Source organism: Lactuca virosa, chromosome 1 (genome assembly GCF_052849685.1).
Source record: "Lactuca virosa cultivar CGN04683 chromosome 1, Lactuca_virosa_CGN04683_v6, whole genome shotgun sequence".
Lineage (NCBI taxonomy): Eukaryota > Viridiplantae > Streptophyta > Magnoliopsida > Asterales > Asteraceae > Lactuca > Lactuca virosa.
Genome location: NC_136426.1, coordinates 260,474,918 through 260,492,208, shown reverse-complemented (window position 1 = coordinate 260,492,208; position 17,291 = coordinate 260,474,918). Strand labels below are relative to the sequence as shown.

At 47.0% G+C, this 17,291-nt stretch overlaps 50 non-coding genes across 50 annotated transcripts; all 50 read right to left on the bottom strand.

The window, feature by feature from the left end:
- Positions 1-51: 51 nt before the first annotated feature.
- On the bottom strand, positions 52-170 carry LOC145139398 (5S ribosomal RNA). Its single transcript, XR_013721900.1, has one exon. It is a non-coding gene; the product is annotated as a 5S ribosomal RNA (ribosomal RNA).
- A 228-nt stretch (positions 171-398) lies between these two features.
- On the bottom strand, positions 399-517 carry LOC145149395 (5S ribosomal RNA). The gene has a single exon (XR_013730255.1). It is a non-coding gene; the product is annotated as a 5S ribosomal RNA (ribosomal RNA).
- A 229-nt stretch (positions 518-746) lies between these two features.
- Positions 747-865, bottom strand: LOC145150207 (5S ribosomal RNA). The gene has a single exon (XR_013731030.1). It is a non-coding gene; the product is annotated as a 5S ribosomal RNA (ribosomal RNA).
- A 230-nt stretch (positions 866-1,095) lies between these two features.
- On the bottom strand, positions 1,096-1,214 carry LOC145150807 (5S ribosomal RNA). Its single transcript, XR_013731619.1, has one exon. It is a non-coding gene; the product is annotated as a 5S ribosomal RNA (ribosomal RNA).
- A 232-nt stretch (positions 1,215-1,446) lies between these two features.
- LOC145146687 (5S ribosomal RNA) lies at positions 1,447-1,565 on the bottom strand. The gene has a single exon (XR_013727619.1). It is a non-coding gene; the product is annotated as a 5S ribosomal RNA (ribosomal RNA).
- A 227-nt stretch (positions 1,566-1,792) lies between these two features.
- Positions 1,793-1,911, bottom strand: LOC145146686 (5S ribosomal RNA). Its single transcript, XR_013727618.1, has one exon. It is a non-coding gene; the product is annotated as a 5S ribosomal RNA (ribosomal RNA).
- A 228-nt stretch (positions 1,912-2,139) lies between these two features.
- LOC145148745 (5S ribosomal RNA) lies at positions 2,140-2,258 on the bottom strand. Its single transcript, XR_013729615.1, has one exon. It is a non-coding gene; the product is annotated as a 5S ribosomal RNA (ribosomal RNA).
- Positions 2,259-2,485: 227 nt separating this feature from the next.
- LOC145150417 (5S ribosomal RNA) lies at positions 2,486-2,604 on the bottom strand. Its single transcript, XR_013731243.1, has one exon. It is a non-coding gene; the product is annotated as a 5S ribosomal RNA (ribosomal RNA).
- A 226-nt stretch (positions 2,605-2,830) lies between these two features.
- LOC145148877 (5S ribosomal RNA) lies at positions 2,831-2,948 on the bottom strand. The gene has a single exon (XR_013729741.1). It is a non-coding gene; the product is annotated as a 5S ribosomal RNA (ribosomal RNA).
- Positions 2,949-3,176: 228 nt separating this feature from the next.
- LOC145149913 (5S ribosomal RNA) lies at positions 3,177-3,295 on the bottom strand. The gene has a single exon (XR_013730751.1). It is a non-coding gene; the product is annotated as a 5S ribosomal RNA (ribosomal RNA).
- Positions 3,296-3,526: 231 nt separating this feature from the next.
- LOC145150461 (5S ribosomal RNA) lies at positions 3,527-3,645 on the bottom strand. The gene has a single exon (XR_013731286.1). It is a non-coding gene; the product is annotated as a 5S ribosomal RNA (ribosomal RNA).
- A 228-nt stretch (positions 3,646-3,873) lies between these two features.
- Positions 3,874-3,992, bottom strand: LOC145150114 (5S ribosomal RNA). Its single transcript, XR_013730941.1, has one exon. It is a non-coding gene; the product is annotated as a 5S ribosomal RNA (ribosomal RNA).
- Positions 3,993-4,210: 218 nt separating this feature from the next.
- On the bottom strand, positions 4,211-4,329 carry LOC145150242 (5S ribosomal RNA). The gene has a single exon (XR_013731064.1). It is a non-coding gene; the product is annotated as a 5S ribosomal RNA (ribosomal RNA).
- Positions 4,330-4,558: 229 nt separating this feature from the next.
- Positions 4,559-4,677, bottom strand: LOC145145666 (5S ribosomal RNA). Its single transcript, XR_013726628.1, has one exon. It is a non-coding gene; the product is annotated as a 5S ribosomal RNA (ribosomal RNA).
- A 228-nt stretch (positions 4,678-4,905) lies between these two features.
- On the bottom strand, positions 4,906-5,024 carry LOC145149393 (5S ribosomal RNA). Its single transcript, XR_013730253.1, has one exon. It is a non-coding gene; the product is annotated as a 5S ribosomal RNA (ribosomal RNA).
- Positions 5,025-5,253: 229 nt separating this feature from the next.
- LOC145150206 (5S ribosomal RNA) lies at positions 5,254-5,372 on the bottom strand. The gene has a single exon (XR_013731029.1). It is a non-coding gene; the product is annotated as a 5S ribosomal RNA (ribosomal RNA).
- A 230-nt stretch (positions 5,373-5,602) lies between these two features.
- Positions 5,603-5,721, bottom strand: LOC145150806 (5S ribosomal RNA). The gene has a single exon (XR_013731618.1). It is a non-coding gene; the product is annotated as a 5S ribosomal RNA (ribosomal RNA).
- Positions 5,722-5,951: 230 nt separating this feature from the next.
- Positions 5,952-6,070, bottom strand: LOC145146684 (5S ribosomal RNA). The gene has a single exon (XR_013727617.1). It is a non-coding gene; the product is annotated as a 5S ribosomal RNA (ribosomal RNA).
- A 229-nt stretch (positions 6,071-6,299) lies between these two features.
- On the bottom strand, positions 6,300-6,418 carry LOC145154829 (5S ribosomal RNA). Its single transcript, XR_013735294.1, has one exon. It is a non-coding gene; the product is annotated as a 5S ribosomal RNA (ribosomal RNA).
- Positions 6,419-6,649: 231 nt separating this feature from the next.
- Positions 6,650-6,768, bottom strand: LOC145148744 (5S ribosomal RNA). Its single transcript, XR_013729614.1, has one exon. It is a non-coding gene; the product is annotated as a 5S ribosomal RNA (ribosomal RNA).
- A 227-nt stretch (positions 6,769-6,995) lies between these two features.
- Positions 6,996-7,114, bottom strand: LOC145150416 (5S ribosomal RNA). The gene has a single exon (XR_013731242.1). It is a non-coding gene; the product is annotated as a 5S ribosomal RNA (ribosomal RNA).
- A 226-nt stretch (positions 7,115-7,340) lies between these two features.
- On the bottom strand, positions 7,341-7,458 carry LOC145148876 (5S ribosomal RNA). Its single transcript, XR_013729740.1, has one exon. It is a non-coding gene; the product is annotated as a 5S ribosomal RNA (ribosomal RNA).
- A 228-nt stretch (positions 7,459-7,686) lies between these two features.
- Positions 7,687-7,805, bottom strand: LOC145149912 (5S ribosomal RNA). The gene has a single exon (XR_013730750.1). It is a non-coding gene; the product is annotated as a 5S ribosomal RNA (ribosomal RNA).
- A 231-nt stretch (positions 7,806-8,036) lies between these two features.
- On the bottom strand, positions 8,037-8,155 carry LOC145150460 (5S ribosomal RNA). Its single transcript, XR_013731285.1, has one exon. It is a non-coding gene; the product is annotated as a 5S ribosomal RNA (ribosomal RNA).
- Positions 8,156-8,383: 228 nt separating this feature from the next.
- On the bottom strand, positions 8,384-8,502 carry LOC145150113 (5S ribosomal RNA). The gene has a single exon (XR_013730940.1). It is a non-coding gene; the product is annotated as a 5S ribosomal RNA (ribosomal RNA).
- Positions 8,503-8,720: 218 nt separating this feature from the next.
- On the bottom strand, positions 8,721-8,839 carry LOC145150241 (5S ribosomal RNA). The gene has a single exon (XR_013731063.1). It is a non-coding gene; the product is annotated as a 5S ribosomal RNA (ribosomal RNA).
- Positions 8,840-9,068: 229 nt separating this feature from the next.
- Positions 9,069-9,187, bottom strand: LOC145145665 (5S ribosomal RNA). Its single transcript, XR_013726627.1, has one exon. It is a non-coding gene; the product is annotated as a 5S ribosomal RNA (ribosomal RNA).
- A 228-nt stretch (positions 9,188-9,415) lies between these two features.
- LOC145149392 (5S ribosomal RNA) lies at positions 9,416-9,534 on the bottom strand. The gene has a single exon (XR_013730252.1). It is a non-coding gene; the product is annotated as a 5S ribosomal RNA (ribosomal RNA).
- Positions 9,535-9,763: 229 nt separating this feature from the next.
- Positions 9,764-9,882, bottom strand: LOC145151107 (5S ribosomal RNA). Its single transcript, XR_013731898.1, has one exon. It is a non-coding gene; the product is annotated as a 5S ribosomal RNA (ribosomal RNA).
- A 230-nt stretch (positions 9,883-10,112) lies between these two features.
- On the bottom strand, positions 10,113-10,231 carry LOC145150805 (5S ribosomal RNA). Its single transcript, XR_013731617.1, has one exon. It is a non-coding gene; the product is annotated as a 5S ribosomal RNA (ribosomal RNA).
- A 230-nt stretch (positions 10,232-10,461) lies between these two features.
- LOC145146683 (5S ribosomal RNA) lies at positions 10,462-10,580 on the bottom strand. The gene has a single exon (XR_013727616.1). It is a non-coding gene; the product is annotated as a 5S ribosomal RNA (ribosomal RNA).
- A 229-nt stretch (positions 10,581-10,809) lies between these two features.
- LOC145154828 (5S ribosomal RNA) lies at positions 10,810-10,928 on the bottom strand. Its single transcript, XR_013735293.1, has one exon. It is a non-coding gene; the product is annotated as a 5S ribosomal RNA (ribosomal RNA).
- Positions 10,929-11,159: 231 nt separating this feature from the next.
- On the bottom strand, positions 11,160-11,277 carry LOC145146480 (5S ribosomal RNA). Its single transcript, XR_013727424.1, has one exon. It is a non-coding gene; the product is annotated as a 5S ribosomal RNA (ribosomal RNA).
- Positions 11,278-11,504: 227 nt separating this feature from the next.
- Positions 11,505-11,623, bottom strand: LOC145144789 (5S ribosomal RNA). The gene has a single exon (XR_013725791.1). It is a non-coding gene; the product is annotated as a 5S ribosomal RNA (ribosomal RNA).
- A 224-nt stretch (positions 11,624-11,847) lies between these two features.
- LOC145144252 (5S ribosomal RNA) lies at positions 11,848-11,966 on the bottom strand. Its single transcript, XR_013725265.1, has one exon. It is a non-coding gene; the product is annotated as a 5S ribosomal RNA (ribosomal RNA).
- A 229-nt stretch (positions 11,967-12,195) lies between these two features.
- On the bottom strand, positions 12,196-12,314 carry LOC145149254 (5S ribosomal RNA). Its single transcript, XR_013730106.1, has one exon. It is a non-coding gene; the product is annotated as a 5S ribosomal RNA (ribosomal RNA).
- A 230-nt stretch (positions 12,315-12,544) lies between these two features.
- Positions 12,545-12,663, bottom strand: LOC145144250 (5S ribosomal RNA). Its single transcript, XR_013725263.1, has one exon. It is a non-coding gene; the product is annotated as a 5S ribosomal RNA (ribosomal RNA).
- Positions 12,664-12,892: 229 nt separating this feature from the next.
- LOC145143551 (5S ribosomal RNA) lies at positions 12,893-13,011 on the bottom strand. The gene has a single exon (XR_013724582.1). It is a non-coding gene; the product is annotated as a 5S ribosomal RNA (ribosomal RNA).
- Positions 13,012-13,238: 227 nt separating this feature from the next.
- LOC145151154 (5S ribosomal RNA) lies at positions 13,239-13,357 on the bottom strand. Its single transcript, XR_013731923.1, has one exon. It is a non-coding gene; the product is annotated as a 5S ribosomal RNA (ribosomal RNA).
- A 229-nt stretch (positions 13,358-13,586) lies between these two features.
- Positions 13,587-13,705, bottom strand: LOC145150825 (5S ribosomal RNA). The gene has a single exon (XR_013731637.1). It is a non-coding gene; the product is annotated as a 5S ribosomal RNA (ribosomal RNA).
- Positions 13,706-13,935: 230 nt separating this feature from the next.
- On the bottom strand, positions 13,936-14,054 carry LOC145146682 (5S ribosomal RNA). Its single transcript, XR_013727615.1, has one exon. It is a non-coding gene; the product is annotated as a 5S ribosomal RNA (ribosomal RNA).
- A 230-nt stretch (positions 14,055-14,284) lies between these two features.
- Positions 14,285-14,403, bottom strand: LOC145141230 (5S ribosomal RNA). Its single transcript, XR_013722529.1, has one exon. It is a non-coding gene; the product is annotated as a 5S ribosomal RNA (ribosomal RNA).
- A 232-nt stretch (positions 14,404-14,635) lies between these two features.
- Positions 14,636-14,753, bottom strand: LOC145146479 (5S ribosomal RNA). The gene has a single exon (XR_013727423.1). It is a non-coding gene; the product is annotated as a 5S ribosomal RNA (ribosomal RNA).
- Positions 14,754-14,981: 228 nt separating this feature from the next.
- LOC145146026 (5S ribosomal RNA) lies at positions 14,982-15,100 on the bottom strand. Its single transcript, XR_013726974.1, has one exon. It is a non-coding gene; the product is annotated as a 5S ribosomal RNA (ribosomal RNA).
- A 223-nt stretch (positions 15,101-15,323) lies between these two features.
- Positions 15,324-15,442, bottom strand: LOC145145180 (5S ribosomal RNA). Its single transcript, XR_013726167.1, has one exon. It is a non-coding gene; the product is annotated as a 5S ribosomal RNA (ribosomal RNA).
- Positions 15,443-15,671: 229 nt separating this feature from the next.
- LOC145150011 (5S ribosomal RNA) lies at positions 15,672-15,790 on the bottom strand. Its single transcript, XR_013730842.1, has one exon. It is a non-coding gene; the product is annotated as a 5S ribosomal RNA (ribosomal RNA).
- Positions 15,791-16,020: 230 nt separating this feature from the next.
- On the bottom strand, positions 16,021-16,139 carry LOC145150952 (5S ribosomal RNA). The gene has a single exon (XR_013731756.1). It is a non-coding gene; the product is annotated as a 5S ribosomal RNA (ribosomal RNA).
- A 230-nt stretch (positions 16,140-16,369) lies between these two features.
- On the bottom strand, positions 16,370-16,488 carry LOC145146681 (5S ribosomal RNA). The gene has a single exon (XR_013727614.1). It is a non-coding gene; the product is annotated as a 5S ribosomal RNA (ribosomal RNA).
- Positions 16,489-16,716: 228 nt separating this feature from the next.
- Positions 16,717-16,835, bottom strand: LOC145154827 (5S ribosomal RNA). Its single transcript, XR_013735292.1, has one exon. It is a non-coding gene; the product is annotated as a 5S ribosomal RNA (ribosomal RNA).
- Positions 16,836-17,064: 229 nt separating this feature from the next.
- Positions 17,065-17,183, bottom strand: LOC145154019 (5S ribosomal RNA). The gene has a single exon (XR_013734506.1). It is a non-coding gene; the product is annotated as a 5S ribosomal RNA (ribosomal RNA).
- Positions 17,184-17,291: the final 108 nt, after the last annotated feature.

Genomic DNA, 17,291 nt, shown 5'->3' with positions numbered 1-17,291 from the left:
AAAAAACCGCACGTAAAATCTACAAAAATGCAAACGGGCAACGAAAAAGGGGGGGTGCAACACGAGGACTTCCCAGGGGGTCACCCATCCTAGTACTACTCACGCCCAAGCATGCTTAACTGCGGAGTTCTGATGGGATCCGGTGCATTAGTGCTGGTATGATCGCACCCGAAATACTATCCATGCTTATTGCTTTTATGTCTTAAAAGACGCAGAACCTCCTTTGTTTTCGTACGCGAGGCGTGGGACCCACTTGACCGATCGGCTCTGTTCCAAAAATACGAAAACCATGAACCATGAACCGGAGGCCACCCGAGCATAGAAATAGCAAGAAAGAAAAAAAAACAAAAAAAACCACACGTAAAATCTAAAAAAACGCAAACGGGCAACGAAAAAGGGGGGTGCAACACGACAACTTCCCAGGGGGTCACCCATCCTAGTACTACTCTCGCCCAAGCACGCTTCACAGCGAAGTTCTGATGGGATCCGGTGCATTAGTGCTGGTATGATCGCACCCGAAATACTATCCATGCTTATTGCTTTTATGTCTTAAAAGACGCAGAACCTCCTTTGTTTTCGTACGCGAGGCGTGGGACCCACGTGACCGATCGGCTCCGTTCCAAAAATACAAAAAGCATCAACCATGAAGCTGAGGCCACCCGAGCATAGAAATAGCAAGAAAGAAAAAAAAACAAAAAAAAACCACACGTAAAATCTTAAAAAATGCAAACGGGCAACGAAAAAGGGGGGTGCAACACGAGGACTTCCCAGGGGGTCACCAATCCTAGTACTACTCTCGCCCAAGCACGCTTCACAGCGGATTTCTGATGGGATCCGGTGCATTAGTGCTGGTATGATCGCACCCGAAATACTATCCATGCTTATTGCTTTTATGTCTTAAAAGACGCAGAACCTCCTTTGTTTTCGTACGCGAGGCGTGGGACCCACGTGACCGATCGGCTCCGTTCCAAAAATACGAAAACCATGAACCATGAAACGGAGGCCACCCGAGCATAGAAATAGCAAGAAAGAAAAAAAAACAAAAAAAAAACCGCACGTAAATTCTAAAAAAACGCAATCGGGCAACGAAAAAGGGGGGTGCAACACGAGGACTTCCCAGGGGGTCACACATCCTAGTACTACTCTCGCCCAAGCACGCTTCACAGCGGAGTTCTGATGGAATCCGGTGCATTAGTGCTGCTATGATCGCACCCGAAATACTATCCATGCTTATTGCTTTTATGTCTTAAAAGACGCAGAACCTCCTTTGTTTTCGTACGCGAGGCGTGGGACCCACGTGACCGATTGGCTCCGTTCCAAAAATACGAAAAGCATCAACCATGAAGCGGAGGCCACCCGATCATAGAAATAGCAAGAAAGAAAAAAAAAACAAAAAAAAAAAACTGCACGTAAAATCTAAAAAAACGCAAACGGGCAACGAAAAATGAGGTGCAACACGAGGACTTCACAGGGGGTCACCCATCCTAGTACTACTCTCGCCCTAGCACGCTTAACTGCGGAGTTCTGATGGGATCCGATGCATTAGTGCTGGTATGATCGCACCCAAAATACTATCCATGCTTATTGCTTTTATGTCTTAAAAGACGCAGAACCTCCTTTGTTTTCGTACGCGAGGCGTGGGACCCACGTGACCGATCGGCTCCGTTCCAAAAATACGAAAACCATGAACCATGAAACGGAGGCCACCCGAGCATAGAAATAGCAAGAAAGAAAAAAAACAAAAAAAAACCGCACATAAAATCTAAAAAAACGCAAACGGGCAACGAAAAATGAGGTGCAACACGAGGACTTCACAGGGGGTCACCCATCCTAGTACTACTCTCGCCCTAGCACGCTTAACTGCGGAGTTCTGATGGGATCCGATGCATTAGTGCTGGTATGATCGCACCCAAAATACTATCCATGCTTATTGCTTTTATGTCTTAAAAGACGCAGAACCTCCTTTGTTTTCGTACGCGAGGCGTGGGACCCACGTGACCGATCGGCTCCGTTCCAAAAATACGAAAACCATGAACCATGAAACGGAGGCCACCCGAGCATAGAAATAGGAAGAAAGAAAAAAAACAAAAAAAAACCGCACGTAAAATCTAAAAAAACGCAATCGGGCAACGAAAAAGGGGGGTGCAACACGAGGACTTCCCAGGGGGTCACACATCCTAGTACTACTCTCGCCCAAGCACGCTTCACAGCGGAGTTCTGATGGGATCCGGTGCATTAGTGCTGGTATGATCGCACCCGAAATACTATCCATGCTTATTGCTTTTATGTCTTAAAAGACGCAGAACCTCCTTTGTTTTCGTACGCGAGGCGTGGGACCCACGTGACCGATCGGCTCCGTTCCAAAAATACGAAAACCATGAACCATGAAGCGGAGGCCACCCGAGCATAGAAATAGCAAGAAAGAAAAAAAAACGAAAAAAACCGCACGTAAAATCTAAAAAAACGCAAACGGGCAACGAAAAAGCAGGTGCAACTCGAGGACTTCCCAGGGGGTCACCCATCCTAGTACTACTCTCGCCCAAGCACGCTTCACAGCGGAGTTCTGATGGGATCCGTTGCATTAGTGCTGGTATGATCGCACCCGAAATACTATCCATGCTTATTGTTTTTATGTCTTAAACGACGCAGAAATTCCTTTGTTTTCGTACGCGAGGCGTGGGACCCACGTGACCGATCGGCTCCGTTCCAAAAATACGAAAACCATCAACCATGAAGCGGAGGCCACCCGAGCATAGAAATAGCAAGAAAGAAAAAAGAAAAAAAAACCGCACGTAAAATCTAAAAAAACGCAAACAGGCAACGAAAAAGGGGGGTGCAACACCAGGACTTCCCAGGGGTCACCCATCCTAGTACTACTCTCGCCCAAGCACGCTTAACTGCGGAGTTCTGATGGGATCCAGTGCATTAGTGCTGGTATGATCGCACCCGAAATACTATCCATGCTTATTGCTTTTATGTCTTAAAAGACGCAGAACCTCCTTTGTTTTCGTACGCGAAGCGTGGGACCCACGTGACCGATCGGCTCCGTTCCAAAAATACGAAAACCATGAACCATGAAACGGAGGCCACCCGAGCATAGAAATAGCAAGAAAGAAAAAAAAACAAAAAAAACCGTGCGTAAAATCTAAAAAAACGCAGACGGGCAACGAAAAAGGGGGCTGCAACACGAGGACTTTCCAGGGGGTCACCCGTCCTAGTACTACTCTCGCCTAAGCACGCTTAACTGCGGAGTTCTGATGGGATCCGGTGCATTAGTGCTGGTATGATCGCACCCGAAATACTATCCATGCTTATTGCTTTTATGTCTTAAAAGACGCAGAACCTCCTTTGTTTTCGTACGCGAGGCGTGGGACCCACGTGACCGTTCGGCTCCGTTCCAAAAATACGAAAACCATCAACCATGAAGCGGAGGCCACCCGAGCATAGAAATAACAAAAAAGAAAAAAAAACAAAAAAAAAACCGCACGTAAAATCTAAAAAAAAGGCAAACGGGCAACGAAAAAGGGCGGTGCAACACGAGGACTTCCCGGGGGGTCACCCATCCTAGTACTACTCTCGCCCAAGCACGCTTCACAGCGGAGTTCTGATGGGATACGGTGCATTAGTGCTGGTATGATCGCACCTGAAATACTATTCATGCTTATTGCTTTTATGTCTTAAAAGACGCAGAACCTCCTTTGTTTTCGTACGCGACGGTTGGGACCCACTTGACCGATCAGCTCCGTTCCAAAAATACGAAAACCATGAACCATGAAGCGGAGGCCACGCGAGCATAGAAATAGCAAGAAAGAAAAAAAAAACAAAAAAAACCACACGTAAAATCTAAAAAAACGCAAACGGGCAACGAAAAAGGAGGTGCAACACGAGGACTTCCCAGGGGGTCACCCATCCAAGTACTACTCTCGCCCAAGCACGCTTCACAGCGCAGTTCTGATGGGATCCGGTGCATTAGTGCTGGTATGATCGCACCCGAAATACTATCCATGCTTATTGCTTTTATGTCTTAAAAGACGCAGAACCTCCTTTGTTTTCGTACGCGAGGCGTGGGACCCACGTGACCGATCGGCTCCGTTCCAAAAATACGAAAAGCATCAACCATGAAGCGGAGGCCACCCGAGCATAGAAATAGCAAGAAAGAAAAAAAAACCGCACCTAAAATCTAAAAAAACGCAAACGGGCAACGAAAAAGGAGGTGCAACACGAGGACTTCCCAGGGGGTCACCCATCCTAGTACTACTCTCGCCCAAGCACGCTTAACTGTGGAGTTCTGATGGGATCCGGTGCATTAGTGTTGGTATGATCGAACCCGAAATACTATCCATGCTTATTGCTTTTATGTCTTAAAAGACGCAGAACCTCCTTTGTTTTCGTACGCGAGGCGTGGGACCCACGTGACTGATCGGCTCCGTTCCAAAAATACGAAAACCATGAACCATGAAGCGGAGGCCACCCGAGCATAGAAATAGCAAGAAAGAAAAAAAAACAAAAAAAACCGCACGTAAAAACTAAAAAAACGCAAACGGGCAACGAAAAAGCGGGGGTGCAACACGAGGACTTCCCAGGGGGTCACCCATCCTAGTACTTCTCTCGCCCAAGCACGCTTCACAGCGGAGTTCTGATGGGATCCGGTGCATTAGTGCTGGTATGATCGCACCCGAAATAGTATCCATGCTTATTGCTTTTATGTCTTAAAAGACGCAGAACCTCCTTTGTTTTCGTACGCGAGGCGTGGGACCCACTTGACCGATCGGCTCTGTTCCAAAAATACGAAAACCATGAACCATGAACCGGAGGCCACCCGAGCATAGAAATAGCAAGAAAGAAAAAAAAACAAAAAAAACCACACGTAAAATCTAAAAAAACGCAAACGGGCAACGAAAAAGGGGGGTGCAACACGACAACTTCCCAGGGGGTCACCCATCCTAGTACTACTCTCGCCCAAGCACGCTTCACAGCGAAGTTCTGATGGGATCCGGTGCATTAGTGCTGGTATGATCGCACCCGAAATACTATCCATGCTTATTGCTTTTATGTCTTAAAAGACGCAGAACCTCCTTTGTTTTCGTACGCGAGGCGTGGGACCCACGTGACCGATCGGCTCCGTTCCAAAAATACAAAAAGCATCAACCATGAAGCTGAGGCCACCCGAGCATAGAAATAGCAAGAAAGAAAAAAAAACAAAAAAAAACCACACGTAAAATCTTAAAAAATGCAAACGGGCAACGAAAAAGGGGGGTGCAACACGAGGACTTCCCAGGGGGTCACCAATCCTAGTACTACTCTCGCCCAAGCACGCTTCACAGCGGATTTCTGATGGGATCCGGTGCATTAGTGCTGGTATGATCGCACCCGAAATACTATCCATGCTTATTGCTTTTATGTCTTAAAAGACGCAGAACCTCCTTTGTTTTCGTACGCGAGGCGTGGGACCCACGTGACCGATCGGCTCCGTTCCAAAAATACGAAAACCATGAACCATGAAACGGAGGCCACCCGAGCATAGAAATAGCAAGAAAGAAAAAAAAACAAAAAAAAAACCGCACGTAAAATCTAAAAAAACGCAATCGGGCAACGAAAAAGGGGGGTGCAACACGAGGACTTCCCAGGGGGTCACACATCCTAGTACTACTCTCGCCCAAGCACGCTTCACAGCGGAGTTCTGATGGAATCCGGTGCATTAGTGCTGCTATGATCGCACCCGAAATACTATCCATGCTTATTGCTTTTATGTCTTAAAAGACGCAGAACCTCCTTTGTTTTCATACGCGAGGCGTGGGACCCACGTGACCGATCGGCTCCGTTCCAAAAATACGAAAAGCATCAACCATGAAGCGGAGGCCACCCGATCATAGAAATAGCAAGAAAGAAAAAAAAACAAAAAAAAAAACTGCACGTAAAATCTAAAAAAACGCAAACGGGCAACGAAAAATGAGGTGCAACACGAGGACTTCACAGGGGGTCACCCATCCTAGTACTACTCTCGCCCTAGCACGCTTAACTGCGGAGTTCTGATGGGATCCGATGCATTAGTGCTGGTATGATCGCACCCAAAATACTATCCATGCTTATTGCTTTTATGTCTTAAAAGACGCAGAACCTCCTTTGTTTTCGTACGCGAGGCGTGGGACCCACGTGACCGATCGGCTCCGTTCCAAAAATACGAAAACCATGAACCATGAAACGGAGGCCACCCGAGCATAGAAATAGCAAGAAAGAAAAAAAACAAAAAAAAACCGCACGTAAAATCTAAAAAAACGCAAACGGGCAACGAAAAAGGGGGGGTGCAACACGAGGACTTCCCAGGGGGTCACCCATCCTAGTACTACTCTCGCCCAAGCACGCTTAACTGCGGAGTTCTGATGGGATCCGGTGAATTAGTGCTGGTATGATCGCACCCGAAATACTATCCATGCTTATTGCTTTTATGACTTAAAAGACGCAGAACCTCCTTTGTTTTCGTAACGCGAGGCGTGGGACCCACGTGACCGATCGACTCCGTTCCAAAAATACGAAAACCATCAACCATGAAGCGGAGGCCACTCGAGCATAGAAATAGCAAGAAAGAAAAAAAAAACAAAAAAAAACCGCACGTAAAATCTAAAAAAACGCAATCGGGCAACGAAAAAGGGGGGTGCAACACGAGGACTTCCCAGGGGGTCACACATCCTAGTACTACTCTCGCCCAAGCACGCTTCACAGCGGAGTTCTGATGGGATCCGGTGCATTAGTGCTGGTATGATCGCACCCGATATACTATCCATGCTTATTGCTTTTATGTCTTAAAAGACGCAGAACCTCCTTTGTTTTCGTACGCGAGGCGTGGGACCCACGTGACCGATCGGCTCCGTTCCAAAAATACGAAAACCATGAACCATGAAGCGGAGGCCACCCGAGCATAGAAATAGCAAGAAAGAAAAAAAAACAAAAAAAACCGCACGTAAAATCTAAAAAAACGCAAACGGGCAACGAAAAAGCAGGTGCAACTCGAGGACTTCCCAGGGGGTCACCCATCCTAGTACTACTCTCGCCCAAGCACGCTTCACAGCGGAGTTCTGATGGGATCCGTTGCATTAGTGCTGGTATGATCGCACCCGAAATACTATCCATGCTTATTGTTTTTATGTCTTAAACGACGCAGAAATTCCTTTGTTTTCGTACGCGAGGCGTGGGACCCACGTGACCGATCGGCTCCGTTCCAAAAATACGAAAACCATCAACCATGAAGCGGAGGCCACCCGAGCATAGAAATAGCAAGAAAGAAAAAAGAAAAAAAAACCGCACGTAAAATCTAAAAAAACGCAAACAGGCAACGAAAAAGGGGGGTGCAACACCAGGACTTCCCAGGGGTCACCCATCCTAGTACTACTCTCGCCCAAGCACGCTTAACTGCGGAGTTCTGATGGGATCCAGTGCATTAGTGCTGGTATGATCGCACCCGAAATACTATCCATGCTTATTGCTTTTATGTCTTAAAAGACGCAGAACCTCCTTTGTTTTCGTACGCGAAGCGTGGGACCCACGTGACCGATCGGCTCCGTTCCAAAAATACGAAAACCATGAACCATGAAACGGAGGCCACCCGAGCATAGAAATAGCAAGAAAGAAAAAAAAACAAAAAAAACCGTGCGTAAAATCTAAAAAAACGCAGACGGGCAACGAAAAAGGGGGCTGCAACACGAGGACTTTCCAGGGGGTCACCCGTCCTAGTACTACTCTCGCCTAAGCACGCTTAACTGCGGAGTTCTGATGGGATCCGGTGCATTAGTGCTGGTATGATCGCACCCGAAATACTATCCATGCTTATTGCTTTTATGTCTTAAAAGACGCAGAACCTCCTTTGTTTTCGTACGCGAGGCGTGGGACCCACGTGACCGTTCGGCTCCGTTCCAAAAATACGAAAACCATCAACCATGAAGCGGAGGCCACCCGAGCATAGAAATAACAAAAAAGAAAAAAAAACAAAAAAAAAACCGCACGTAAAATCTAAAAAAAAGGCAAACGGGCAACGAAAAAGGGCGGTGCAACACGAGGACTTCCCGGGGGGTCACCCATCCTAGTACTACTCTCGCCCAAGCACGCTTCACAGCGGAGTTCTGATGGGATACGGTGCATTAGTGCTGGTATGATCGCACCTGAAATACTATTCATGCTTATTGCTTTTATGTCTTAAAAGACGCAGAACCTCCTTTGTTTTCGTACGCGACGGTTGGGACCCACTTGACCGATCAGCTCCGTTCCAAAAATACGAAAACCATGAACCATGAAGCGGAGGCCACACGAGCATAGAAATAGCAAGAAAGAAAAAAAAAACAAAAAAAACCACACGTAAAATCTAAAAAAACGCAAACGGGCAACGAAAAAGGAGGTGCAACACGAGGACTTCCCAGGGGGTCACCCATCCAAGTACTACTCTCGCCCAAGCACGCTTCACAGCGCAGTTCTGATGGGATCCGGTGCATTAGTGCTGGTATGATCGCACCCGAAATACTATCCATGCTTATTGCTTTTATGTCTTAAAAGACGCAGAACCTCCTTTGTTTTCGTACGCGAGGCGTGGGACCCACGTGACCGATCGGCTCCGTTCCAAAAATACGAAAAGCATCAACCATGAAGCGGAGGCCACCCGAGCATAGAAATAGCAAGAAAGAAAAAAAAACCGCACCTAAAATCTAAAAAAACGCAAACGGGCAACGAAAAAGGAGGTGCAACACGAGGACTTCCCAGGGGGTCACCCATCCTAGTACTACTCTCGCCCAAGCACGCTTAACTGTGGAGTTCTGATGGGATCCGGTGCATTAGTGTTGGTATGATCGAACCCGAAATACTATCCATGCTTATTGCTTTTATGTCTTAAAAGACGCAGAACCTCCTTTGTTTTCGTACGCGAGGCGTGGGACCCACGTGACTGATCGGCTCCGTTCCAAAAATACGAAAACCATGAACCATGAAGCGGAGGCCACCCGAGCATAGAAATAGCAAGAAAGAAAAAAAAACAAAAAAAACCGCACGTAAAAACTAAAAAAACGCAAACGGGCAACGAAAAAGCGGGGGTGCAACACGAGGACTTCCCAGGGGGTCACCCATCCTAGTACTTCTCTCGCCCAAGCACGCTTCACAGCGGAGTTCTGATGGGATCCGGTGCATTAGTGCTGGTATGATCGCACCCGAAATAGTATCCATGCTTATTGCTTTTATGTCTTAAAAGACGCAGAACCTCCTTTGTTTTCGTACGCGAGGCGTGGGACCCACTTGACCGATCGGCTCTGTTCCAAAAATACGAAAACCATGAACCATGAACCGGAGGCCACCCGAGCATAGAAATAGCAAGAAAGAAAAAAAAACAAAAAAAACCACACGTAAAATCTAAAAAAACGCAAACGGGCAACGAAAAAGGGGGGTGCAACACGACAACTTCCCAGGGGGTCACCCATCCTAGTACTACTCTCGCCCAAGCACGCTTCACAGCGAAGTTCTGATGGGATCCGGTGCATTAGTGCTGGTATGATCGCACCCGAAATACTATCCATGCTTATTGCTTTTATGTCTTAAAAGACGCAGAACCTCCTTTGTTTTCGTACGCGAGGCGTGGGACCCACGTGACCGATCGGCTCCGTTCCAAAAATACAAAAAGCATCAACCATGAAGCTGAGGCCACCCGAGCATAGAAATAGCAAGAAAGAAAAAAAAACAAAAAAAAACCACACGTAAAATCTTAAAAAATGCAAACGGGCAACGAAAAAGGGGGGTGCAACACGAGGACTTCCCAGGGGGTCACCAATCCTAGTACTACTCTCGCCCAAGCACGCTTCACAGCGGATTTATGATGGGATCCGGTGCATTAGTGCTGGTATGATCGCACCCGAAATACTATCCATGCTTATTGCTTTTATGTCTTAAAAGACGCAGAACCTCCTTTGTTTTCGTACGCGAGGCGTGGGACCCACGTGACCGATCGGCTCCGTTCCAAAAATACGAAAACCATGAACCATGAAACGGAGGCCACCCGAGCATAGAAATAGCAAGAAAGAAAAAAAAACAAAAAAAAAACCGCACGTAAAATCTAAAAAAACGCAATCGGGCAACGAAAAAGGGGGGTGCAACACGAGGACTTCCCAGGGGGTCACACATCCTAGTACTACTCTCGCCCAAGCACGCTTCACAGCGGAGTTCTGATGGAATCCGGTGCATTAGTGCTGCTATGATCGCACCCGAAATACTATCCATGCTTATTGCTTTTATGTCTTAAAAGACGCAGAACCTCCTTTGTTTTCATACGCGAGGCGTGGGACCCACGTGACCGATCGGCTCCGTTCCAAAAATACGAAAAGCATCAACCATGAAGCGGAGGCCACCCGATCATAGAAATAGCAAGAAAGAAAAAAAAACAAAAAAAAAAACTGCACGTAAAATCTAAAAAAACGCAAACGGGCAACGAAAAATGAGGTGCAACACGAGGACTTCACAGGGGGTCACCCATCCTAGTACTACTCTCGCCCTAGCACGCTTAACTGCGGAGTTCTGATGGGATCCGATGCATTAGTGCTGGTATGATCGCACCCAAAATACTATCCATGCTTATTGCTTTTATGTCTTAAAAGACGCAGAACCTCCTTTGTTTTCGTACGCGAGGCGTGGGACCCACGTGACCGATCGGCTCCGTTCCAAAAATACGAAAACCATGAACCATGAAACGGAGGCCACCCGAGCATAGAAATAGCAAGAAAGAAAAAAAACAAAAAAAAACCGCACGTAAAATCTAAAAAAACGCAAACGGGCAACGAAAAAGGGGGGGTGCAACACGAGGACTTCCCAGGGGGTCACCCATCCTAGTACTACTCTCGCCCAAGCACGCTTAACTGCGGAGTTCTGATGGGATCCGGTGAATTAGTGCTGGTATGATCGCACCCGAAATACTATCCATGCTTATTGCTTTTATGACTTAAAAGACGCAGAACCTCCTTTGTTTTCGTAACGCGAGGCGTGGGACCCACGTGACCGATCGACTCCGTTCCAAAAATACGAAAACCATCAACCATGAAGCGGAGGCCACTCGAGCATAGAAATAGCAAGAAAGAAAAAAAAAACAAAAAAAAACCGCACGTAAAATCTAAAAAAACAAAAACGGGCAATGAAAAAAGGGGGTGCAACACGAGGACTTCCCGGGGGTCACCCATCCTAGTACTACTCTCGCCCAAGCACACTTAACTGCGGAGTTCTGATGGGATCCGGTGCATTAGTGCTGGTATGATCGCACCCGATATAACTATCCATGCTTATTGCTTTTATGTCTAAAAAGACGCAGAACCTCCTTTGTTTTCGTACGCGAGGCGTGGAACCCACGTGACCGATCAGCTCCGTTCCAAAAATACGAAAACCATGAACCATGAAGCGGAGGCCACGCGAGCATAGAAATAGCAAGAAAGAAAAAAAAACAAAAAAAACCACACGTAAAATCTTAAAAAACGCAAACGGGCAACGAAAAAGGGGTGCAACACGAGGACTTCCCAGGGGGTCACCCATCCTAGTACTACTCTCGCCCAAGCACGCTTTACAGCGGAGTTCTGATGGGATCCGGTGCATTAGTGCTGGTATGATCGCACCCGAAATACTATCCATGCTTATTGCTTTTATGTCTTAAAAGACGCAGAACCTCATTTGTTTTCGTACGCGAGGCGAGGGACCCACGTGACCGATCGGCTCCGTTCCAAAAAAACGAAAACCATGAACCATGAAGCGGAGGCCACCCGAGCATAGAAATAGCAAGAAAGAAAGAAAAAAAAAACCGCACGTAAAATCTAAAAAAACGCAAACGGGCAACGAAAAAGGGGGGTGCAACACGAGGACTTCCCAGGGGGTCACCCATCCTAGTACTACTCTCGCCCAAGCACGCTTCACAGCGGAGTTCTGATGGGATCCGGTGCATTAGTGCTGGTATGATCGCACCCGAAATACTATCCATGCTTATTGTTTTTATGTCTTAAAAGACGCAGAACCTCCTTTGTTTTCGTACGCGAGGCGTGCGACCCACGTGACCGATCGGCTCCGTTCCAAAAATATGAAAACCATGAACCTTGAAGCGGAGGCCACGCGAGCATAGAAATAGCAAGAAAGAAAAAAAAACAAAAAAAAAATCGCACGTAAAATCTAAAAAAACGCAAACGGGCAACGAAAAAGGAGGTGCAACACGAGGACTTCCCAGGGGGTCACCCATCCTAGTACTACTCTCGCCCAAGCACGCTTCACAGCGGAGTTCTGATGGGATCCGGTGCATTAGTGCTGCTATGATCGCACCCGAAATACTATCAATGCTTATTGCTTTTATGTCTTAAAAGACGCAGAACCTCCTTTGTTTTCGTACGCGAGGTGTGGGACCCACGTGACCGATCGGCTCCGTTCCAAAAATACGAAAACCATGAACCATGAAACGGAGGCCACCCGAGCATAGAAATAGCAAGAAAGAAAAAAAAACTAAAAAAAAACCGCACGTAAAATCTAAAAAAACGCAAACGGGCAACGAAAAAGGGGGGTGCAACACGAGGACTTCCCAGGGGGTCACCCATCCTAGTACTACTCTCGCCCAAGCACGCTTCACAGCGGAGTTCTGATGGGATCCGGTGCATTAGTGCTGGTATGATCGCACCCGAAATACTATCCATGCTTATTGCTTTTATGTCTTAAAAGACGCAGAACCTCCTTTGTTTTCGTACGCGAGGCGTGGGACCCACGTGACCGATCGGCTCCGTTCCAAAAATACGAAAAGCATCAACCATGAAGCGGAGGCCACCCGAGCATAGAAATAGTAAGAAAGAAAAAAAAAACAAAAAAAAACCGCACGTAAAATCTAAAAAAACGCAAACGGGCAACGAAAAAGGAAGTGCAACACAAGGATTTCCCAGGGGGTCACCCATCCTAGTACTACTCTCGCCCAAGCACGCTTAACTGCGGAGTTCTGATGGGATCCGGTGCATTAGTGCTGGTATGATCGCACCCGAAATACTATCCATGCTTATTGTTTTTATGTCTTAAAAGACGCAGAACCTCCTTTGTTTTCGTACGCGAGGCGTAGGACCCACGTGACCGATCGGCTCCGTTCCAAAAATACGAAAACCATGAACCATGAAACGGAGGCCACCCGAGCATAGAAATAGCATGAAAGAAAAAAAACAAAAAAAAACCGCACGTAAAATCTAAAAAAACGCAAACGGGCAACGAAAAAGGAGGTGCAACACAAGGACTTCCCAGGGGGACACCCATCCTACTACTACTCTCACCCAAGCACGCTTAATTGCGGAGTTCTTCTGGGATCCGGTGCATTAGTGCTGGTATGATCGCACCCGAAATACTATCCATGCTTATTGCTTTTATGTCTTAAAAGACGCAGAACCTCCTTTGTTTTCGTACGCGAGGCGTGGGACCCACGTGACCGATCGGCTCCGTTCCAAAAATACGAAAACCATGAACCATGAAACGGAGGCCACCCGCTCATAGAAATAGCAAGAAAGAAAAAAAAACAAAAAAAAACCGCACGTAAAATCTAAAAAAACGCAATCGGGCAACGAAAAAGGGGGGTGCAACACGAGGACTTCCCAGGGGGTCACACATCCTAGTACTACTCTCGCCCAAGCACGCTTCACAGCGGAGTTTTGATGGAATCCGGTGCATTAGTGCTGCTATGATCGCACCCGAAATACTATCCATGCTTATTGCTTTTATGTCTTAAAAGACGCAGAACCTCCTTTGTTTTCGTACGCGAGGCGTGGGACCCACGTGACCGATCGGCTCCGTTCCAAAAATACGAAAAGCATCAACCATGAAGCGGAGGCCACCCGAGCATAGAAATAGCAAGAAAGAAAAAAAAAACAAAAAAAAAACCGCACGTAAAATCTAAAAAAACGCAAACGGGCAACGAAAAATGAGGTGCAACACGAGGACTTCACAGGGGGTCACCCATCCTAGTACTACTCTCGCCCTAGCACGCTTAACTGCGGAGTTCTGATGGGATCCGATGCATTAGTGCTGGTATGATCGCACCCAAAATACTATCCATGCTTATTGCTTTTATGTCTTAAAAGACGCAGAACCTCCTTTGTTTTCGTACGCGAGGCGTGGGACCCACGTGACCGATCGGCTCCGTTCCAAAAATACGAAAATCATGAACCATGAAACGGAGGCCACCCGAGCATAGAAATAGCAAGAAAGAAAAAAAACAAAAAAAAAAACCGCACGTAAAATCTAAAAAAACGCAAACGGGCAACGAAAAAGGGGGGTGCAACACGAGGACTTCCCAGGGGGTCACCCATCCTAGTACTACTCTCGTCCAAGCACGCTTAACTGCGGAGTTCTGATGGGATCCGGTGAATTAGTGCTGGTATGATCGCACCCGAAATACTATCCATGCTTATTGCTTTTATGACTTAAAAGACGCAGAACCTCCTTTGTTTTCGTAACGCGAGGCGTGGGACCCACGTGACCGATCGACTCCGTTCCAAAAATACGAAAACCATCAACCATGAAGCGGAGGCCACTCGAGCATAGAAATAGCAAGAAAGAAAAAAAAAACAAAAAAAAAACCGCACGTAAAATCTAAAAAAACGAAAACGGGCAATGAAAAAAGGGGGTGCAACACGAGGACTTCCCGGGGGTCACCCATCCTAGTACTACTCTCGCCCAAGCACACTTAACTGCGGAGTTCTGATGGGATCCGGTGCATTAGTGCTGGTATGATCGCACCCGATATAACTATCCATGCTTATTGCTTTTATGTCTAAAAAGACGCAGAACCTCCTTTGTTTTCGTACGCGAGGCGTGGAACCCACGTGACCGATCAGCTCCGTTCCAAAAATACGAAAACCATGAACCATGAAGCGGAGGCCACGCGAGCATAGAAATAGCAAGAAAGAAAAAAAAACAAAAAAAACCACACGTAAAATCTTAAAAAAAGCAAACGGGCAACGAAAAAGGGGGTGCAACACGAGGACTTCCCAGGGGGTCACCCATCCTAGTACTATTCTCGCCCAAGCACGCTTTACAGCGGAGTTCTGATGGGATCCGGTGCATTAGTGCTGGTATGATCGCACCCGAAATACTATCCATGCTTATTGCTTTTATGTCTTAAAAGACGCAGAACCTCCTTTGTTTTCGTACGCGAGGCGTGGGACCCACGTGACCGATCGGCTCCGTTCCAAAAAAACGAAATCCATGAACCATGAAGCGGAGGCCACCCGAGCATAGAAATAGCAAGAAAGAAAGAAAAAAAAACCGCACGTAAAATCTAAAAAAACGCGAACGGGCAACGAAAAAGGGGGGTGCAACACGAGGACTTCCCACGGGGTCACCCATCCTAGTACTACTCTCGCCCAAGCACGCTTCACAGCGGAGTTCTGATGGGATCCGGTGCATTAGTGCTGGTATGATCGCACCCGAAATACTATCCATGCTTATTGTTTTTATGTCTTAAAAGACGCAGAACCTCCTTTGTTTTCGTACGCGAGGCGTGCGACCCACGTGACCGATCGGCTCCGTTCCAAAAATATGAAAACCATGAACCTTGAAGCGGAGGCCACGCGAGGATAGAAATAGCAAGAAAGAAAAAAAAAACAAAAAAAAATCGCACGTAAAATCTAAAAAAACGCAAACGGGCAACGAAAAAGGAGGTGCAACACGAGGACTTCCCAGGGGGTCACCCATCCTAGTACTACTCTCGCCCAAGCACGCTTCACAGCGGAGTTCTGATGGGATCCGGTGCATTAGTGCTGCTATGAGCGCACCCGAAATACTATCAATGCTTATTGCTTTTATGTCTTAAAAGACGCAGAACCTCCTTTGTTTTCGTACGCGAGGTGTGGGACCCACGTGACCGATCGGCTCCGTTCCAAAAATACGAAAACCATGAACCATGAAACGGAGGCCACCCGAGCATAGAAATAGCAAGAAAGAAAAAAAAACAAAAAAAAAACCGCACGTAAAATCTAAAAAAACGCAATCGGGCAACGAAAAAGGGGGGTGCAACACGAGGACTTCCCAGGGGGTCACACATCCTAGTACTACTCTCGCCCAAGCACACTTCACAGCGGAGTTCTGATGGAATCCGGTGCATTAGTGCTGCTATGATCGCACCCGAAATACTATCCATGCTTATTGCTTTTATGTCTTAAAAGACGCAGAACCTCCTTTGTTTTCGTACGCGAGGCGTGGGACCCACGTGACCGATCGGCTCCGTTCCAAAAATACGAAAAGCATCAACAATGAAGCGGAGGCCACCCGATCATAGAAATAGCAAGAAAGAAAAAAAAACAAAAAAAAAAACTGCACGTAAAATCTAAAAAAACGCAAACGGGCAACGAAAAATGAGGTGCAACACGAGGACTTCACAGGGGGTCACCCATCCTAGTACTACTCTCGCCCTAGCACGCTTAACTGCGGAGTTCTGATGGGATCCGATGCATTAGTGCTGGTATGATCGCACCCAAAATACTATCCATGCTTATTGCTTTTATGTCTTAAAAGACGCAGAACCTCCTTTGTTTTCGTACGCGAGGCGTGGGACCCACGTGACCGATCGGCTCCGTTCCAAAAATACGAAAACCATGAACCATGAAACGGAGCCCACCCGAGCATAGAAATAGCAAGAAAGAAAAAAAACAAAAAAAAACCGCACGTAAAATCTAAAAAAACGCAAACGGGCAACGAAAAAGGGGGGTGCAACACGAGGACTTCCCAGGGGGTCACCCATCCTAGTACTACTCTCGCCCAAGCACGCTTAACTGCGGAGTTCTGATGGGATCCGGTGAATTAGTGCTGGTATGATCGCACCCGAAATACTATCCATGCTTATTGCTTTTATGACTTAAAAGACGCAGAACCTCCTTTGTTTTCGTAACGCGAGGCGTGGGACCCACGTGACCGATCGGCTCCGTTCCAAAAATACGAAAACCATGAACCATGAAACGGAGCCCACCCGAGCATAGAAATAGCAAGAAAGAAAAAAAACAAAAAAAAACCGCACGTAAAATCTAAAAAAACGCAAACGGGCAACGAAAAAGGGGGGTGCAACACGAGGACTTCCCAGGGGGTCACCCATCCTAGTACTACTCTCGCCCAAGCACACTTAACTGCGGAGTTCTGATGGGATCCGGTGCATTAGTGCTGGTATGATCGCACCCGATATAACTATCCATGCTTATTGCTTTTATGTCTAAAAAGACGCAGAACCTCCTTTGTTTTCGTACGCGAGGCGTGGAACCCACGTGACCGATCAGCTCCGTTCCAAA